General features: G+C 36.6%; 1 pseudogene; it reads left to right on the top strand.

Moving 5' to 3' along the window:
* Positions 1–377: 377 nt before the first annotated feature.
* On the top strand, positions 378–2,349 carry LOC100617834 (F-box/LRR-repeat protein 5-like; annotated as a pseudogene).
* The last annotated feature ends 14,836 nt before the right edge of the window (positions 2,350–17,185 follow it).

The following is a 17,185-nucleotide window of genomic DNA, read 5'->3' on the forward strand; positions in this document are numbered from 1 at the left end:
CCAGATTGATTCAACAGTGAATTTTATCAAACATTTAAAGAATAACTAATCCCAATATTATACAAATTATTTAACAAAATAAGCAAAGAAGGAGTCTTACTAAATTCTTTTTATGAAACAAATATGATACTGACTCCAAAGACAGGCGCATCAAAAAAAAAAAGAAAACTCCAGACCAATCTCCATAAGGAACATAGATGTAAAAATCTTAAATAAAATATTAGCAAATAGATTATAGCATAGACATGTGAGCCTGGTGGAATGCACCAGCACATGTGCACACGTGGGAGGCATGGTAAATGGGAGGCTGCCTCTGCCCAGAGGTGAGGGAGTTCTATGGAAAGGCATTGACAGAGGCTTAGAAGGAGGAGGTAGAGATGGCTCCCTTCCCCAAAGAGATGGACATGTTTACCACTCCTCACTAGTGGATGAAACAGCTGATGGGGCTCTACTGAGACAAGGAATTCAAAGTTCATGAGCAGATTTAGAATGAATAACTATTGGCTTGCTTCAGTAATGCAGTCAGACCATTTATAATGTGCACTCTGACAACAAACTCCTTGAGATGCTTAGTCTCTTTGAGAAAGGATTGAAGAATGTAAAGAAAGAGTATGCTGAGCTAAAAAATTATACAAAACAACTGGAGAGACTGGAAGATTTTACAAGAGATTTCCTTTCTCACCTGAAAGAAGAAGAGGAAGTTTTTCATCCAATGTTAATGAAATATTTTACCTATGAAGAGCTGAAGGATATTAAAAAGAAAGAGACTGCACAACATTATTCTCACAAGGATACTGTGGAGCTTCTTAGAGGGCTTAGTCTCTGGAATCAAGCTGAAGAGAGAGAAGTTTTTTAAGTATTCTGTGGATGAAAAAAACAGATAAAGAAGCTGGAGTGCCAGATTACTCCACAAATATTACCCATATCCCTCCTGACGTAATGCTGATGATTTTCAGTTACCTTAACCCTCAAGAGTTGTGTTGATGCAGTCAAGTTAACCCTAAATGGTCTCAATACACCCAAGCTGGATCTTTCTGGAAACATCTTTACCCTGTTCATGGGGCTAGAGGTGACTGATATAATGGTACAGGGATTGAACTTGATACTGAATCTGATGAGGAGTGGGTGAAAAATAGAAAAGATGAAAGTTGAGCTCTTCAGGAATGGGATAAAGATGCTTTTATAGATGAGTCTGAAGAGCCCTCAGAAGAATCATCTGCCATAAATACTACAGAAAGGGAAAAACATTTTCTACATGGCTTAATTCAAAATGTTCTCCAACATGTTGACACATATGTAAAAACTTTAGTATTAACATATACCTCTACAGTTTCTAGTAAAGTGGTTTGACAGATTTTAGAACTTTACCCCAATCTGGAACATTTAAATCTTACCCAAACATACATCTCAGACTCTGCATTTGACATTTGGTCTTGGCTTGGTTGCTGTCAGAGTTTTGGACATCTTGATCCCTCAGGTTGTGAGAAAACCACCGACTTGGCTATTAGAGAAGATTTCCAGAGCTTTGGGAATCCTGTCCTCTCATAAAGGTGGCATTCTGAAGACTTGCCAGAAACAAAAGCACATCAACTACATGGAGAAGTAAAGATATTATTATGCAGTCTATTAGCAAATATACTTGTTTGCATGATATAACTAATGAAAGTCTTGACAATGAAGTAGATAACTAATGACACTGGACTAAGCCTGTTTCTTCTGAAAATTTCAGTCCTGCTTATGTGTGAATGTTAAGATGCTGAATATTTGGCTAATATAGAAGATGCTGTAGAATGGAGATATAGAAATGTTGAAGGACTTTCTGTAAATATCAAACATCAATTGTTCCACTTCTGGTTGCTCTAATAAGGACATCCTTGGACTAAGGACTAACATTTGTTGGCAGCAGCATTGTGTTACTTCTGCCCTTACATTTTGTGGTCATGTTCTTGTTATACTGGGACCACATTAAGGACTATACCCTTACTCCCAGATTATTCTACATTCTGTAGAAAAGCAACAAGGACTACATAGTCTGTTGGGAAAGACTTAATTTACTCTGGGAGTGAAAAATCTTATCAAGAGACTGGAAGGGTACTTCTTTTTCTCAGTTTATCTCACTGTTATCAGATCATAGACCGTAGTCTCAGGGTTTTGACTCTGGGAAGAGGATTGCCTCATTTGCAGCACCTTAATCTATCAGCTTGCCTTGCTGTAATTGGTGCTGGCCTGCAGGATTTGGTTTCAGCATGTCCTTCTCTAAATGATGAACAGTTTTACTACTGTGACAACATTAATGTAAGGTACATGCTTCTTCTGGCTGATATGCAATATCTCAGCATGGCAAGATGAAAAAGTATTGAATTGGTTTCCTCCCTTTTATTTCATTCTCTGTCAGATGAAGAAATGGAGGATCAAAGGATAAAGGACTTGCCTGTGATCACACATTTTTATGTTTATTTTTTAAATTGTATTTAGTCAATTTAGAACATTATTCCTTGGTTATAAGAATCATATTCTTTCCCTCCCTCCTCTCCCCTCACCCTTCCTAGAGCTGATACACAATTCCACTGGGTATTACATGTGTCCTTGATCAGAACTTATTTCCATGTTGTTAATGTTTGCACTAGGATGTTCGTTTAGAGTTTACATCCCCAATCATATCCACTTGGCCCATGTATTCAAGCAGTTGTTTTTCTTCCATGTTTCTACTCCTACAGTTTTTTCCTCTGAATGTGGATAGTGTTCTTTCTCATAGATCCCTCTGGGTTGTTCAGGATCACTGCATTTCCACTAATGGAGAAATCCATTACCTTCAATTGTACCACAGTGTATCAGTCTCTGTGTACAATGTTCTCCTGGTTCTGTTCCCTTGGCTCTGCATCAATTCCTGGAGGTCATTCCAGTTCCCATGGAATTCCTCAAGTTTATTATTCCCTTGAGCACAATAGTATTCCATCACCAACAGATACTACAATTTGTTCAGCCATTCCCCAATTGAAGGGAATCCCCTCATTTTCCAATTTTTTGCCACCGCAAAGAGTGCAGCTATGAATATTCTTGTACATGTCTTTTTCTTTTTTATCTCTCTGGGGTACAAACCCAGCAGTGCTATGGATGGATCAAAGGGCAGACAGTCTTTTAGTGCCCTTTGGGCATAGTTCCAAATTGCCCTCCAGATTGGTTGGATCAATTCACAACTCCACCAGCAGTGTATTAATGTCCCAATTTTGCCATATCCCCTCCAGCATTCATTACTTTCCACTGCTGTCATGTTAGCCAGTCTGCTAGGTGTGAGGTGATACCTCAGAGTTGTTTTGATTTTTATCTCTCTTATTAAAAGAGATTTAGAACATGTGATCAGACATTTGACAAGTGTTTGAAGCCAGATATTTGGACCCGGATCCCTTCTGAGTCAAAGGTCCAGGACTCTTCTTACTGAATTAAGCACAATACTTATTATGCTTTCCATTGTATTTTGTAGGAAAAGACTTTTTTCTTTCTCACTTCCTACTCTAGACCTTCTTCTCACCAGCCTCACCTACAGCTATCCCAGAGATCAGACATGAAGGGTTTAACTTCCTTCATCTTTGGAAATTCCATCTGACAACCAGAGTATTCTTACTGACAACCAGACTGCCTCAACCAGCCCATATTTCACTCTATTTCCAGCCATCTGTTTCTTAGAGCCTCATTCATCATCCTTGTCACTTTTTAGACCAAAGGGACCTTCCCTGTTTAGCATTCATTGTGGTGTCTCCCACAATGAGAAAGAAAGTTCCTTGAGGACAGAGACTGCCTTTGATTTTGCATTTCCATCCCCAACACTTAGCACTTTTATGGCCATAAGAGGAGTGCTTAATGAATACTTTTTCATTCATTAAAAAAGACTATAGCAAGTTATTGCAAGGATTATTCACTATGATCAAATGGGATTTATACCAGGAATGCAAGGCTGGCTTAGTAATAGTAATAGTAGTAGCCTCTCAGTAACCGAGGATGACAATTGTCTTTGTGCGCTTTCATCTGTGATGTAGATGAGTGTGCACAAAAACACTTGTGAGTGAAGGAGATTTAAGTGGAAAAGTCATTTCCTAGAGACAGTCCCACCCTCTCAGCATTGGAAGCCTGGGTCCAGTGGCACAAAAAATCATTACACCTAGAGACTTCCTCAGCTGCATTGGATGGCCATGTTGTCTTTTGTGCTCCAAAACACCCTAAGCACTCCACAGTGCTTTGCTGAGTCGCCCTCTCAGCCTTTGGTTTCTTCTTATTGGTTTCTTCCATCTGTTCAGCCAAAGAAGTCTTCACATGCTGGGTGAGCAAAGCCCTGGTTCACCAGGGGTCCATGAAGACCCGATGGCTACCCTCACAAGGTTTAGATGGTCTGTCGAAGCCGTTGCCCTGGGTGTGGCCGCTGCCGCATGCTAGCAGCTACTGGGAACCACAAGTGAGAGCTGGGTGTCAGGTGAGGGTCAGAGGTTGGAGAGCTGGTATAATATTAACAAAACCATCAAATAGTATGGTAAAAATCAGGTCTAGATCAATATCTCACACGTTTTATCAAGATAAATTGAAAATGGGTAAATGACTTAAATATAAAGAATGAAATCATAAATAAATTAGGTGAATATAGAATAATATACCTGTCAGATCTGTGGGAAAGGAAGGAATTTAAGACCAAGCATGATACAGAGAACATTACAAAATGTAAAGTTAATGATTTTGATTATATCAAATTAAAAAGATTTTGTATAAATAAAACCAATAAAACCAACCAACATTAGAAAGAAAGCAACAAACTACGAAAAAAAATTTTATAACAAAGATTTAATAAGGAACTAAATCAAATTTACAAAAATTCAAGCCATTCAAAAATCAACAAATGATCAAGGGATATGAATAGGCAGTTCTCAGATGAAAACATCAAAATTATCACTAATCACATGAAAAAGTGTTCTAAATCCCTCCTGATTAGAGAAATACAAATAAAAACAATGCTGAGATACCACTTTACACCTAGCAGATTGGCTAATATGGCAGAAAAGGAAATTGATAAATGTTGAAGGGGGTGTGGCAAAATTGGGACATTAATACACATCCATTCTGGGAGGTAATTTGGAACTATGCCCAAATGGCTTTAAAGGACTGCCTGTCCTTTGATCCATACCACTGCTGAGTTTGTACCCAAAGAGATAATAAGGAAAAATACTTGTACAAAAATATCTATAGGACATTCTTTTTGGTGAGAAAAAATTGGAAAATGAGGAGGTGTCCATTAATTGGGGAATGGTTGAACAAATTGTGATATTTGATGGCGATGGAATACTATTGTGCTGAAAGGAATGATGAACTGGAGGAATTCCATGTGACCTGGAAAGATCTCCAGGAATGGATGCACAGCAAAATGAGCAAAACCAGGAAAACATCATACACAGAAATTGAAACACTGTGGCACAATCAAATGTAAAAGACTTTTCTACTAGTAGCAATGCAATGATCGAGGATAACACTAAGGGATATATGAGAAAGAATAAGACAGAAAAGAAGTATAGGAATAGAAATACAGAAAAACATGGTTCCATAGGGGAGATAATTGGGGTGTTGGTGTTAAAGTGTCACTCTTTTGCAAATACGAATAACATGGTAATGGGTTTTGAACAGTGATACACATATAACGCAGTGGAATTGCTTGTTAGCTCAGGGAGGGTAAAGGGAAGAGGGGTGGGAAAATCATGAATCATATAATCATGTGAAAATATTATTAATTAATTAATTATTTTATTGATTTATTTAAAAAATAAATGCCTGAAGAAATTATGAGAAAAAATACTACCCACTTCCAGAGAAAGAATAGATGGAGTCTGGGTAGAGAGTGAAGCATATTTTCACTTTATTTTCTTTCTATTTCTTTTTTTAGGGGTGGTAGGTGGGAGGTTTGTGTCTTTTTAAATATCATGATATATATGAAAATGTTTTGCATGATATCACATATAGAATCTTTATCAAATCACTTACTGTTTCAAGGAGTAGGTATAGCAGTTAGAAAAGGAAAGAATTTTGGATTCAAAATTGTAGAAAACTAATGTTAGAAACTATTATGACATGAAAGTGGCAAATTAATAAAATATTGAAAAATTAAAAATAGAAAAAATATTCAAATCATTTAATCACTCTGGGCTTCAGTTTCCTTATCTGTTAAAAATAGTTTTGGATTTATATAGGGTTCATAACCAGGGATATGTGACCTTTAGATAGAAAAAAAGCAAATATTTTGATGATTACATTTCAATATCATAAGTTTTCTTTTAATCTTATATATTTTATGCATCTGAAAAGTTTTCATCTGAGAAAAAAGGGATTAGTTATGATGCAAAGCATACTTCCATTTTGACCATAAGACAATACTTATATAAAACCTAAACCTGAAAATATGAAACTGTAAATAAACTAATGTGAAAGACAGTATGATTTGATCTGGATATGACTTCAACAGATGTTTCTCTGGAGGGGGATAGCATATTTTTTCTTAAGTCCTTCAGAATTATTCCAGATCATTGTATTGCTGAGAATAGCTAAATTTTTCATAGTTGATCATCCAAAAATATTGCTCTTACTGTGTGCAATGTTCTTTGACTTAGTTCACTCTGTAACTCACTCTGTAACAGTTGCTGCACATCTTTCCACCTTTTAAAAATTAATTTTGCCTATCATTTCTTTAACACAATAGTGTTCCATCATCTATATAAAAAAATATATATATACCACAAATATACCTTTTTCACCATTTGAAATTTTTTTTGCATATCTTATCATCCTAATTATCTTACCCCCACACTCTCTCCCTCTGCAGACTTCTTCTAATTGCTCTAAAAATGATAAAATTTTTAAGAATTATAAATAGCATCTTTCCATGTTGGAATATAAACAGTTTGGCCTTATTGAATCCCTTAGATTTTCTTTCTTCTTTACCTTTTTATGCTTCTTTTGAATCTTGTATATAGACATCAAATTTTCAGTATAGGTCATTCAACAGAAATGCTTGGAAATCTACATTTATTAAATTATTTATTAACTTATTTTTTTAAATCTTCATTTTATTAAATGACCCTTTCCCCCATGAAAGTATATGCTTAATGTTGCTGTATTGATTATTCTGGGTTGTAAACCTAGTTCTTCTACCTTCTGGAATATCATATTCTAAGTCTTCTGATTAAGTCCTAAGCCTAACTGTTGCTCCATAGTACTTGAATTTTTTTCTGGCTTCTTGTAGTATTTTCTCCTTGGCCTAAAAACTATTGAATTTGACTATAATATTCCTGGGAGTGTCAAATTGTGGGTTTATTTCAGGAGATGATTGCTGGGTTCTTTTCATTTCTATTTCTTTACATTCCTCTTCATGAATATCAAGGCAATTTTCTTTGATAATTTCTTATAATATTATGGATTTGGGGGTCTTTTTAAAAATAATATCTTTCAGGTAATCCAGTAATTTTTAAATTGTCTCTACTGGATCTATTTTATAGGTAGTTTGTTTTCTTTCAATGAGATATTTCATGTTTCCTTCTGTTTTTTTTTTCTTTCATTTCTCTTCTCCATTTTTCTTTTTCCTCTCTTAATTAATTTTTGAAATTCTGAGTTCTTCCAGAGCCTGAGACCAATTCATATTCTTCTTTGAAGTTTTGTGGGTAGCTGCTTTGCTTTCACTATTCCATCCCAGGTCTGTGCTTTGCTCTTCTTTGTCTCCATAAAAATTTTCTCTGGTTAGGTGCTTCTTTTTGTTGTTGTTGCTGATGTTTGATCATTTTCCCAGTCTTTTTTTTTTACTATTATCTTAAAAGTGGACTGTTTTCAGGATAGAGAGAATACTCTCATAAACTTCAGCTTTTCCTCCCTACTATCCTTAGCATTTCTGAGTTTTTTTTCAAATATCAGTTTTTCCAAGGTAGTAGGTTGGCCTGTGACCTGAAAGCTCTGAAAGCCACCTCCCTTTACTAATTCAGTCACTCTCTGAGATTACTGATGTCTTTCAGACCCCATATCCCAGTGATCAACCCTGTGTTGGGGCTCAGGGTCTAGCCTCAGGCATGGGTAAGAGTTTTGGTCCTCACTCTGGGCTTGATCAGATTTAGCACACTGTGGACTGCCTTGCCATGGGATTTATAGCCTTGTCTTGAGCTCTGGGCCTTCCCCTGGGCTTACACAGTCCAGGCATGCTGTGGACTTCCTTGCACTGGAGATAGGACCCTCATTTTGCACTTGGGAAGGGGCTCAGAGTCTCCTTCCTGGCCTGTACCAGCCAAGCATAGAACAAACTTCATTGTGCTAGGGCTCGGGGCCTCACAGAAGGCTGTTGGTTAGGTGGGGGCTAAAGGTCTAACTTTTGGCTTGGGCCCAGGTTCAGATCCTGAAACAGTGAATGAGGCAGGGAGGGGCTTGGTCCTGGTCTGTTCTGGTTATCTGACTTTGCTGCCATTTGGTCTCCCCTTTAACCCCAGTGAACTGGATCCTTAGCCATCTTTGCTCCACCCCCAGACGTCCAGCCTTTTATCATTCATCTTCAATGCACCATGCATTGTGCTAGGTTCTGGGGATACAGAAAGTGAAACAGTTCTTATCCTCAAGTTTACTTTCAATTGGAGGCAAACATGTTCGTTGTTTCAAAAGATGCTTATGTGTGAAGGAAGAGGAAGATGGGGAGGAAGAGGGAAAAGAAAAGGAAGAGGGGAGTGGAAAGGGATAAAAAAAGAAAGATCAAAAAACAATATGAGTGGAAGAGAGAACTACAAAGGGCAGGAGAAAGAGTCAGAAAAGGTTTCCAATAATAGTTGGCATAGAAACTATGCTTAAAAGGTATCTAGAGAATCTTTGAGGAAGAGATTAGGAGGAAGAGAGAATGGCTAGGTGAAAGCTGGGAAGTTGGTGATTTTCTATTCAGGGAAACAATAGGTTGTTCAATTGGACTAGAACTTAAAAACTAAGGAAGGTTGTGGGTAAACTACATTCAGTATGTAGATGGGCTTCATTGTGAAGGGTTTTATAAACCAACGGCAAGAATTTATGTTAGCATTGTTCCTATCAGAAAATGCAATCTATTTTACAATTACCAACTTTATTAATACAGTTTCTGGGGAAATATTTTGGGAGATGTGGACTGCCTATGTTATTTTCAAAGGTATCTTTTTCTCCCCCAAATAGCTTTATATATTGGCAAAGAGCATGTGAAACTCTATTCCTTTAAAAAGATCTTTTCTGATGAATAACTCACTGAGTTCCTACTCAGCACTATCTCTGATTTTTTGAAAGTCATTAGCATACAACAATGCTAAACGATCATATCATATAAAAACTGAATATATATATGAATATAGTTTAGTGTTGAAATTAAACTTACAAGGAAGTTATTTTGAAACCTGTTAAATGATGTGCCCAAATTATAATGTTGCTCAATAATTTTATACTTTATTAAAATAAATGTAATTAAAGAAAAATAATGCTTTTAACACAGCCAAATTAATTTTAATGTTTTTCTCTTGTGTCCTTTAGGTCTACAGTATCTATAAATAGTATTAATGACATTTAGTCAGTCAATAAATATTTATTGAGTGCCTATTATATCAGATGTGTTTAATACTGGAAAGAAATGTGGCTTTCCGCCCCTCAAAAAGTTTGTAATCTAGTGGATGTACATAATATAGTAAAGGAAATTGAAAATTGGGGTTAGTGGTGGGTTGGAGGAAGAAAGATATTAAGATGAAGGACATGATAGAAAAATCCAAAGAAATGCAGCCAAGAAAGAAATAAACAAATGACTGCCTGAATGACCTTATTAAATGGAGGTTTAGGTAATAGTTTCATAAGATGTATACAAGTTAAAACATACACACACACACACACACATACATACACACACTCACACACAAAGAAATGGTCCTGAATCTGATTCCCCAATTAGTAAGAGTTTTTATTGCCTCATGTTTCAATGATATGTGCTTCCCTTTTCGAAAATGTCCTCTTAAAGCTACCAGAGTGATATTCCTATAGCCCAGGCTTGACCATGTCATTCCTCCACTAAATACAATCACCACTATACTGTTTTTTTATTCAAATACTAACTCCTTTGTTTGACATTTAAGTGAAGTCCCTATCTGGAGACAAGCTAGATATACATTGCTTCCTTTCATGCACTAGATATAGACAGTCTAACCAAAACTACCTTCTTTTTTTCTGAATTAATTAGCTCTGAGCACCCACTGCCAGTTTATTAAATATTAAATAACCCAAAGAAACCTCTTTTCCAATTAGTTTTTGCTCTTCTAACAACATATCCCCTTGTATTCTAAGGTTTTTTTTCCCTTTTAAACATTATTTTCTTTGGTCATTTTCAAACATTATTCATTGGAAACAAAAATCATTTTCTTTTCCTCCCCTCCTCCCCCAACCAATCCAATAGCCGATGCGGGATTCCACTGGGTATCACATGTGTCCTTGATTGGAACCCATTTCCATGTTGTTGGTATTTGCATTAGAGTGTTCATTTAGAGTCTCTCCTCAATCATATCCCCTCAAGCCCTGTAGTCAAGCAGTTGCTTTTCATCGGTGTTTTTACTCCCACAGTTTATCCTCTGCTGGTGGATAGTGTTTTTTCTCCAAGATCCCTGCAGTTCAGGGACATTACATTGACCCTAATGGAGAAGTTCATTACGTTTATTTGTACCACAGTGTATCAGTCTCTGTGTACAATGTTTTCCTGGTTCTGCTCCTTTCACTCTGCATCATTTCCTGGAGGTTGATCCAGTCTCCATGGCATTCCTCCACTTTATTATTCCTTTAAGCACAATAGTATTCCATCACCAACATATACAACAATTTGTTCAGCCATTCCCCAATTGAAGGACATCCCCTCATTTTCCAATTTTTTGCCACCACAAAGAGTGCAGCTATGAATATTCTTGCACAAGTATTTTTCCCTATTATCTCTTTGGTGTACAAACCCAGCAGTGCTTTAGCTGGATCAAAGGGCAGACAGTCTTTTAACGCCCTTTGGGCATAGTTCCAAATTGCCTCCAGAATGGTTGGATCAATTCACAACTCCACCAGCAATGAATTAATGTCCCTACTTTGCCACATCCCTCCAGCATTCATTACTTTCCTTTGCTGTCATGTTAGCCAATCTGCTAGGTGTGAGGTGATACCTCAGTGTTATTTTGATTTGCACCTCTCTGATTATAAGAGATTTAGAACACTTTTTCATGTGCTTATTAATAGTTTTGATTTCTTTATCTGAAAACTGCCTATTCATGTCACTTGCCCATTTGTCAATTGGAGAATGGCTAGATGTTTTGTACAATTGATTTAGCTCTTTGCAAATTTGAGTAATTAAACCTTTTTCAGAGGTTTTAGATTTGAAGATTATTTCCCAATTTGTTGCTTCCCTTATGATTTTAGTTACATTGGTTTTGTTTGTACAAAAATATTTTAATTTGATGTAGTCAAAATTATTTATTTTATATTTTGTGACTCTTTCTAAGTCTTGCTTGGGTTAAAAATCTTTCCCTTCCCAAAGGTCTGACATGTATACTATTCTGTGTTCACCTAATTTACTTATAATTTCCTTTTTTATGTTCAAATGATTCACACATTTTGAATTTATCTTAGTGTAGGGTGTGAGGTGTTGATCCAGATCTAGTCTCTCCCACACTGTCTTCCAATTTTCCCAGCAGTTTTTATCAAATAGTGGATTTTTGTCCAAAAATCCGCAGCCTTTGGGTTTGTCATATACTGTCTTGCTGAGGTCATTAACCCCAAGTCTATTCCACTGATCCTCCTTTCTGTCTCTTAGCCAGTACCAAATTGTTTTGAGGACCACTGCTTTATAGTATAGTTTGAGATCTGGAACTGCAAGTCTTCCTTCCTTTGCATTTTTTTTCATGATTTCCCTTTATATCCTTGATCTTTCATTCTTCCAAATGAACTTAGTTGTGTTTTTTCTAATTCAGTAAAGAAGTTTTTTGGTACTTCAATGGGTATGGCACTAAATAAGTAAATTAATTTGGGTAGGATTGTCATTTTTATTATGTTAGTTCAACCCACCCATGAGCAATCAATGTTTTTCCAATTGTTTAAATCTACTTTTAAATTTATGGAGAGTGTTTTGTAGCTGTGTTCATATAGTTCCTGTGTTTGTCTCAGCAGATAGATTCCTAAGTATTTTATATTGTCTAGGGTGATTTTAAATGGTATTTCTTTTTCTAATTCTTGCTGCTGAAATGGGTTAGAGATATATAGAAATGTTGATGACTTATGTGGGTTTATCTGGTATCCTGCAACTTTGCTAAAGTTGTTGATTATTTTGAGTAACTTTTTGGTTGATTCTCTAGGATTCTTTAAGTAAACCATCATATCATCCTCAAAGAGTGATAGCTTGTTCTTCTCACTGCCAATTTTAATACCTTCAATTTCTTTTTCTTCTCTAATTGCTACTGCTAGTGTTTCTAGTACAATGTTAAATAATAGAGGTAATAATGGGCATCCTTGTTTTACTCCTGATCTAATTGGGAAGGCTTCTAGTTCATCCCCATTGCAGATGATATTTGCTGATAGTTTTAGATAAATACTGTTTATTATTTTTAGGAAAGGCCCTTCTATTCCTATGCTTTCTAGTGTTTTTAATAGGAATAGGTGTTGTATTTTATGAAAGGCTTTTTCTGTGTCTATTGAAATAATCATGTGATTTTTGTTGGTTTGCTTGTTGATGTGGTCAATTATGTGGATGGTTTTCCTAATGTTGAACCAGCCCTGCATCCCTGGTATAAATCCTACTTGATCATGATGAATGACTCTTCTGATCACTTGCTGGATTCTTTTTCCTAGTATCCTATTTAAGATTTTTGCATCTATATTCATTAGGGAGATTGGTCTATAATTTTCTTTCTCTGTTTTTGACCTGACTGTCTTTGGGATCAGTACCATGCTCATGTCATAAAATGAATTTGGTAGAACTCCTTCTTGGCTTATTCTGTCAAATAGTTTGTTTAATATTGGCATTTCTTTGGCAATATTATTGGCAGTTCTTTGAATGTTTGATAGAATTCATTTGTGAATCCATCTGGACCTGGGGATTTTTTCTTAGGGAGTTCTTTGATGGCTTGTTCAATTTCTTTTTCTGATATCGGGTTGTTTAGGTAATTTATTTATTTCTCTTTTAGTCTAGGCAATTTATATTTTTGTAAGTATTTATCCATATCACCCAGATTGCCATATTTATTGCCATATAATTGGGCATAGTAGTTTTTAATGATTGCCTTAATTTCCTCTTCATTAGAGGTGAGGTCTCTTTTTTTCATCTTGGATATTATCAATTTGGTTTTTTCCTACCCTTTTTTAATTAGACTGACTAGTACTTTGTCTGTTTTATTTGTTTTTTCAAAGGACCAGCTTCTAGTCTTATTTATTAAATCAATAGTTTTTTGATTTTCAATTTTATTAATTTCTCCTTTGAGTTTTAGGATCCCTAATTTAGTCTTCATCTGAGGATTTTTAATTTGTTCTCTTTCTATTTTTTCAATTTGCATGCCCAATTCATTGAACTCTGCCCTTCTTAATTTGTTAATATATGAACTCAAGGATATAAATTTCCCCCTGAGTACTGCTTTGGCTGCATCCCATAGGTTTTGAAAGGATGTCTCATTATTGCCATTTTCCTCAATGAAATTTTTAATTTTTTTCTACAATTTGTTCTTAACTGGTTTTACAGAATCATATTGTTTAATGTCCAATTAATTTTTTTACGTATCCATGTTCCCTAACTAATTATTATTTTCAGTGTATTGTGATTTGAGAAACTTGCATTTATTATTTCTGGTCTTGTTTGCAATGTTTTTATGCCCTAATACATGGTCACTTTATGTGAATGTACCATGTGCTGCTGAAAAGAAGTTATATTCCTTTTTGTCCCCATTTATTTTTCTCCACATATCTACTAACTCTAATTTTTCTAAGTTTTAATTCACTTCTCTTACCTCTTTATTATTTATTTTTTGGTTTCATTTATCTAGTTCATATAGAGGAAGGTTCAGTTCTCCCACTATTATAGTTTTTCTATCTATTTCATCCTTGAGCTCGTCTAGTTTCTCCTTTAGAAATTTGGATGCTATGCCTTTTGGTGCATACATGTTGATTACAGATATTTCCTCATTGCTTATACTACCTTTTGTCAGGATGTAATTACCTTCACTATCTCTTTTAACTAGATTTATTTTTACTTTGGCTTTGTCAGATATCATGATTGTGACTCCTGCCTTCTTTTTATCAGTTGATGCACCATAGATTTGGCTCAACCCTCTTATTTTCATCCTATTAGTATCTACCTTCCTCATGTGTGTTTCTTGCAGACAGAATATGGTAGGGTTTTGGATTCTAATCTACTCTGCTATTCACTTACATTTTATGGGTGAGTTCATTCTATTCACATTCAGAGTTATGATTACTAGGTGTGTGTTACCCAGCATTTTGATTTCTACTCCTGTTCCTGCCTTTTCTTCTTTCACTATTTCCTTCTACACCAATGTTTGTTTTTAATCAATACCCCTAGTTCCCACCCTTATTTTACTTCCCTTTCTACCTCTCTCCCTTCTTATTCCCCTCCCTCATTTTCCCTGTAGTTGTTCTAAAATTAACCCCCACCCCCTCCCTCCCTTGTACTGCTTCCCTCCCCACCAGTCCATTTTTTTACCCTTCTACTCTCCTATAGGGTGCAAATCTATTCTCTGCCCCAATGGATTGGATTGTTCTTCCCTCTTTCTGTCAATTTCAAAGTACGTAATAGTTGAGTATTTCCTATCTTCAACCTCTTTACCCTTCTAGTGTATTGATGTTCTCCCCCCTCCCACCATTAGCTTCTTTGTGACATATAAATTTACCACATTTATTCCTTTTCCCATTTCTTTTAATATTAACCTATTTTAGCTCTAGTTATATATATATATATGTATATATATATATATACATATATATATATACGCATACACATGTGTATGTATTTATGCATGCATATATCTATATACCTATTTATGTCTCGTCCTTTCATCCTATACAATTTTCACTGTTAACTCAAAGAGTACTTCATTTTGCTGCCCAGGTAATAACAACAGTTTTTAAGAGTTACCAATGACCTCTTTTCTGATAGGGATACATATCATTTTAACTTATTGAGTCTCTTAAAATTTTTTTTTGTTTTGTTTTGTTTTTCCTTTTTCCCTCTTTTTAATTACCTTTTGATGATTCTCCTGAGTCCTGTGATTGGACATCAAATTTTCTGTTCAGGTCTGCTCTTTTCTTTATGAATTCTTGGAATTCTTCTATTTTGTTGAATGACGATACTTTGCCCTATAAGAATATAGTCAGTTTTGCCTGGGTAGTTGATTCTTGATTGTAGACCTAGTTCCCTTGCTTTCCAGAATATTTCCATGCCTTTCAGACCTTCAGTGTAGATGCAGCCAGATCCTGAGTTATCCTCACTGTGGTTCTGTGATATCTGAATGACTTCTTCTCTTCTTCTTGGCAGCTTGTAATACCTTTTCTTTGGTCTGATAGTTCTTGAGTTTGACTATAACATTCCTCTGTGTTATCAGTTGGGGATTAAGTACAGGAGATGGTCTGTACATTCTTTCAATCTCCACTTTTCCCTCTTGTTCTAGGATATCGGGGCAGTTTTCTTTAATAGTTTCCTGTAGTATGATGTCCAGACTTTTTCTTTTGTTATGGTCTTCTGGTAGACCAATGATTCTTAAATTGTCTCTCCTTGAACGATTTTCTAAATCCTCTGTTTTGTGAATGAGATGCTTCATATTTTCCTCAATTTTTTCATTCTTTTGGTTTTGTTTTATAGTGTCCTGCTGCCCTGTGAGGTCACTTAATTCTAGTTGTTGTATTCTGGTTCTTAAAGACGAGATTTCATCTCTGGCTTTTTGGTCATCCTTTTCCTTCTGGTCTAATTTTCTTTGGAGGTCATCTTTCCTCCTCTTTACCTTGTCTTTCATCTCATTTTTCTCATCTTTCATCTTCTTCACCTCATCAGTCATCTCCTTTGCCTCATTTTCCAGCTGGTTGATTTTGACTTTCAAGACACTATTTTCTGTTTCCAGATGATTTATCTTAGTTTTTAAGTTTTTTTTTTTTTCCCAATTGTCTTCAGCCTCTCTTAATTGTGTTTTGAATTGCATTTTGAGTTCTTCCAAAACCTGTATCCAATTCGCTGGAATTTCTGATTTCTTCCTTTACTGATCCCTCCCCCTCTGTTTCGTTTACATTTTGCTCATTACCTGTACAGAAGCTGTCTATTGTAATTTCTTTCTTCTTTTTCTGGTGTTTGCTCGTATTTACCCCTTCTTTGTTCCCCATATTTTTCTGTGCTCTTGCTCCTCTCATTTATTTTTTTTTTTATTTTGGGGCTGTCAGTCTCCCCTCTTGGAGCTTTGTCAGATCTCTCGGTATAGTCTCTGGGGGAGGAATGTTGGCTTCCCTAACACCTGGAGGCTTTTGATCGAATTAAGTTCCACTGGTTTAGGCTGTATGTGCTCTGAGGCCAAAGACTCCTGGAAGGCTGAAGCCAAATGGAAGGTCCCAGCAGCCCTGACTCTCTCCAGTTCTCTCCAGCTGCTTCTCCACCACCTGTGTTCCACGCTCTGAGCCTGGCACAGCACTGTCCACAAGGTACACGCTCTAGACCAGTGCCTTTGCCCTCGCAGAAGTTCCTGTCCTTGTGGGAGGCCCTGCCTCCCTGAGCTCTGAGGACTCCTGATGGGATTATGTTCAACTGGGTTGGTCTAGATGTGCCCCAAGGCAAAAGCCTCAGGTGAGACTGGAGCCAGATGGAAGGACCCAGCTCCAGGGCTGCAGACTCTTCGGTCTCTCTCTTGCTGCTTCCCTGCCACCTGTGTTGGATGCTCTGAGCCTGGCCCAGCCCTGCTCACAAGGTACACCATCCAGACCAGCACCTTTGCCCATCCAGAGGTTCCTGCTGCTGCTGGGGGCTCAGCGCTCTGGGTTGGGGGGAGGAGTGCTGGGACCTTCCTTTTACCTTCCCCCTAGACCCGAGTGTTCTTGGATTCTGGCTTTTTTGGGGGACTTACCTTTTGAATTGAGTCCACAAGGAGGGTTCCCAACCTCTGTCCTGTTGTTAAGTTTG

The sequence above is a fragment of the Monodelphis domestica genome, chromosome 2 (assembly GCF_027887165.1).
Source record: "Monodelphis domestica isolate mMonDom1 chromosome 2, mMonDom1.pri, whole genome shotgun sequence".
NCBI classification, from domain to species: domain Eukaryota; kingdom Metazoa; phylum Chordata; class Mammalia; order Didelphimorphia; family Didelphidae; genus Monodelphis; species Monodelphis domestica.